Source organism: Macrobrachium rosenbergii, chromosome 22 (genome assembly GCF_040412425.1).
Source record: "Macrobrachium rosenbergii isolate ZJJX-2024 chromosome 22, ASM4041242v1, whole genome shotgun sequence".
Lineage (NCBI taxonomy): Eukaryota > Metazoa > Arthropoda > Malacostraca > Decapoda > Palaemonidae > Macrobrachium > Macrobrachium rosenbergii.
In genome coordinates, this window is record NC_089762.1 from 37,710,891 (window position 1) to 37,715,890 (window position 5,000).

Consider the following 5,000-nt stretch of genomic DNA (forward strand, 5'->3'; position numbering starts at 1 on the left):
CTGAGTGAAACAGGTAACAGAAGAGGGCAATTTTGTTCAATTATTTTATCCCCATCACCTGGCTCTTGTAAATTAAGCACAACTGGCACGCTCGGATTTTAATCCAATTACCCTTCCTTACATTTTTAATCTGGCTTCGGACGGGCATAGGGAAGGTCACTGCTTAGTTGACTGTATTTAAAATACCTATTTGCAGCCCTATATCTATGGTAGAAGGTCCTTTATATACACGGAGTAAAAGTGTGCATGCAACTGAGCAGAATGTTCCAGTGTATGTTGTGGGTTCGATGCTCTGTTGATGAACCTTCTGTGTGGCATGTTGGTTTATACTGCTTTTGTGCTTAAAATAAGATATTTTCCCCTTTATTATATTGCTTTTGTACTTAAAATAAGATATTTTCCCCTTTACTCATCAGCTTAGCTATCTTATCTTCCTTCGTGTTCTTCTACTGTGCTTATTGCTCATAACATGAATTTTCGCCCTCTACTAAATATGTGGATTTAGTAATGTTGGTCAACGCTCGTTTTGGTATCTAAAAGGAAATATTTCTCCCTTTACTCATCAGCTTAGCAGCCTCATTTTCCTTCACATCCTTCTATTAAGATCATTGCTCATAACATCAAACTTTGCCCTCTAGTAAATACGTGGATTTAGGTGTTAAGTATTGAGGACAAAATACTGTTGAAAAGTGACTTATTATGTTAACAACCATTGAGGGGATTGCACTAATTCCTTAGCAAACAAAAAGTCAGTCCCATCCTTTCACCTCATTTTATAAGCTACAAGTGAGTGATGAAAAAGGAAAGTCTGACTGGCCATATAGGTCACCAAGACTTCCAGAACAAGAAGATTTACTGACCGCCTACCTGGCAACACTACATAAGGTTACGAGCAAGCTTTCCACACAATAGTTGACTCGAAAATATTACACAATAAGTGGTTCGTCACTTATACACCAAAACGCTGGACTTTCTTTGACGAGAGAATAAAAATGATATAAGAAAAGTCATTGCTTTTGATATACCCAGCATTTCCTAGTAACCGCCTCAGCAACTACTGAAGGATTAGCTTTTGTGTTTTTGTTACATCAGTGACGTCATTTCCCTGGAAGCCTGTTTATAATTACATGTTTATCCTCACATTTATTCTAAGTTCTTTCATTTTACGTCAGTGGTCTATATTTACAATGATTCAATCATCAGCATTTTTAAGTTTCTCACCAAATAAAATGCAACCGGACAGTAATAAGATGCCTGTTTTATAACAGTCTGAGCTAAATTTAACTTCAAAAACACAATTAGCTCTCATTATCCAGGCGCTGTATTTCATCATAAACCCTCAGTGATATACTTTGAGTTCATTTATCACTGGAAAAACATAAAATGAAAAACACAAGCGCCTGCCAATCTTGTGACAAAAATTTCGAAAAAATGTACTGTTTATTTTATCACGGCGCAGAAACTTCTCCCACCTTTACCTGTTTTGTGCATTCTAAAACTAAACACTTACCTATCTTTTATAAGTACAAAATTGTCAGTGTGTAGGAAGATGCATTTACAAAACGAGGCTAAATATACTTTTCTGTATCCTACACAAAATCTTCTTAATATTCTCTGTCTTTTAAAAAGTACAAAATTCCTCAAGTATATGAAGACGCATTTGCACATGTAGATATTTCAGATATACAAGAACGGGAAAATATTATGTTTTATAATCTAAGTCAGCGTCTGACAATCGTGCACTAACTCTTCATAAGATGATAGTTGCCTGGTTTGCAGTCTACTTATTTACTACATATGCCTGGAATAAGGTAAACTGACCCACACATAAATAATATAAAGTTTGTAGATTTTTATGCATACATTCAAACCAGCCTAAGTGAATTTATTCCTTAAGAAAGATACAAAATCTTCAGTGGAAAGATATCATAAACTGACAATCACGTAATAACAGAAACTGCAGAACAGTAAGTCCCTAAAATAAATCACCAGACAGCCAGAGTTTACATCAATTACCTAAAAGATCTGAAAAAAATAAATAAAAATAAACAAATCCTCCACGGCCTCTTTTGTGCAACAGCAGCCTACAATTATTCATCACCAGGTCAGGAATGCAAACAGATTAATAATGCCACTTATCAAAATTACCTCGCGTCATATACATATTTAGAGGCCAACGAAGAACTCTGAATATTTCACGGCCCAGAGCGACAAATAACCGCTTCCCTGACATTTAACCCGTAAAACTGTCGCTTTCAGTCATCTCTGCAACGTTTGAATCAAAGCCCAGGGCTAATTGGCGAGTAATTGTCAAATGAGAGGGATGTGAGCTATATCTAGAATTAAAAGGATCTGGCCATTACGGGAATCATTTAGAGCGCGTGCGAGCGGGAGGCTTATGTGATTGCTGATGGCGTTTGGGTAACTGTGAAAAATTCTCAAAGGAAGACGAATTATTTTGAAAGTGGATTATCACGACCTCTCGTATACTTCCACATCGCCATAATTAGTGGGTCTTACAAATTGTGGCAAATAGTATGCATAAAATTAAAATACAAAAATATATTATTATTATTATTATTATTATTATTATTATTATTATTATTATTATTATTATTATTATTCCACATCCCCATAAATAATAGTTCATACAAACTAGAGCAAATAGAAAGTTATGCATGAAATTATAATACAAAATGTATTATTATTATTATTATTATTATTATTATTATTATTATTATTATTATTATTATTATTATTAATAATAATATTCCACATCCCCATAACTAACAGTTCATACAAACTAGAGCAAATAGAAAGTTATGCATGAAATTATCACAAAATGTATTATTATTATTATTATTATTATTATTATTATTATTATTATTATTATTATTATTATTATTATTATTATTATTATTATTATTATTATTATTATTATTATTATTATAAGATGAACCATATTCATACGGAACAACCCCACAGTGGCAACTGACTTGAAATTCCAGCTTCCAAAGAACATGAAGCGCATATTTCGTATTTCAGAAGTAACAGAAGGTTGTTAGGAGAGGATGGAAAGCAAGATGGAAGAAAGAGAATATAAACGGAGGTAAAGTAAAAGGGATGAAAGGGGTTGCAGCAGCTAGGGGCCAAAGGGACGCTGCCAAGACCCTTAAGTAATGTCTAAAATGTACTGCATGAGGTGCATTGACGGCGCTAACCCCCCAAAGGTCTTTAGGTTAAAACCTGCCCAAAACCGGCTCTGATTAACTTTATGACGTAAATTCATCTAACACTTCGTTTTAATATCGGCCAATTTAATTGAATTGAATGTAGAATTTAGGCCAAAGGCCAAGCGCTGGGACCTATGAGGTCATTCAGCGCTGAAACGGAAATTGACAGTAACAGGTTTGAAAGGTGTAACAGAAGGAAAACTTCGCAGTTGCACCATGAAACAATTGTCAGGAGAGGGTGGAAAGTAAGATGGAAGAAAAAGAATATGAAAGGAGAGACAGTAAAACGAAAGAAAAGAGTTGCAGCTAGGGGCAGAAGGCACGCTGCAAAGGACCTTAAGTAATGCCTACAGTGCACCGCATTAGGTACACTGACGGCCCTACCCCGCTACGGAGATTAAATTGAATTAACAAAGCCACCAACCTTGGTGTGATGGGAAAAATCGTACGGCTTTACAAAACGCTAGTGAAAAAAAAAAATCCAGTGTCAATCTTTTAACCCGAATGAACATCATACCAGACAAAATGGAAATATACGATCACTTCAGCTAAACTTCAGATTGAATTAGGGTCTGCAAAGTTATCCCAGATCGATTTTATTACGAGCGTAGGAAAACTTAAACTTATAGCTGGAAGAGAAGCGCATTTGATGTCTGGTGAATATTAAACTTTCCTGGAAACTGGAAAGGTCTCCTTACCTTTGGGGAATCCTTATAGTTGATTAAAGAGACGTGGGATATCCAGAACGTTTCATACGACAGGCAAATGAATATTTTCCGATTGGTTTATAAAGGCTAATGTATATAAGTTAATATATTATATAAATTGAAGATATAGATTTCCGGAAATATTCATTTCAGCTCGTTAAAAATGTGTAGAGTGAATTTAAAACGTCATTTTTCAGGAGATGACGCATTCATCAACTTTTAATTATTCGCGTTTATTTGAAAGTTCTGAAACGAATGCATTAACTCATGTTAAAATTTTGATGGTTGACTTAATGACTCCTTTATTATTAAAGGCGTAGCTTTCATTAAAAAAATAATTTTCTTGTAAATTCTGTTCTGAGACAAATGCAGTCACTCTCGTTAAAATTTAGACGGTTTACTTACATGTACGCTACTTTATCTCAATAATTCCTTAATTATTGAAGGTGTAACTTTCAACAATAAAAAAATAATTCTTATACATTCTGAGACAAATGCAGTTACTCATGTTAAAATTTAGACGCTTAACTTACGTATAAGTTACTTAATCTTAACAACTTTTTTATTATCAAACTGGTAGCTACTGACTAATAAAAATTATAAAAATATAAATAATTGGCTGACCGATTACCGTTATCAAAATACTCACCCTTCAAAAACGATCAATCTTTTATTGGAAACACGACGAATATAATTAACTCCAAAAAAATAATGACAATGAAAAATAACTTTCAAAAGTACCTATTTAAAACTGCAAGTCATGTCAATCACCCATCCCGAGACAGCAGAGCTAAAGCATCACTCATCCATCTTCAAAGGGAACATGGTGCTTGTGGCTCTTTCCCGTGGCTCCATACGGCTCTGAGAGAAAGAGCAGGCTCTATTAGTCATTCAGTGAATAAATAATCAGGTAATTGAATGATTAAATGAATGAATTAGGTCTCATGCTTAAGTGATGCCCTGCAGAGATACTTTTCACTTAAGAAATTTGGTTCATTTAATGAAAGACTTAAACACATCAATCATTTATGGTCATTTTTCACTTCGATATCAACACTGC

At 34.3% G+C, this 5,000-nt stretch overlaps 1 long non-coding RNA gene across 1 annotated transcript in view; it reads right to left on the reverse strand.

The window, feature by feature from the left end:
- The window catches only part of LOC136850393 (uncharacterized), a 153,096-nt gene that overhangs the window by 139,537 nt on the left and 8,559 nt on the right, over positions 1-5,000 (reverse strand). The window contains exon 2 of the long non-coding RNA XR_010856618.1: positions 4,682-4,801. This is a non-coding gene — a long non-coding RNA (uncharacterized lncRNA). The remainder of the gene's footprint in view (positions 1-4,681; positions 4,802-5,000) is intronic.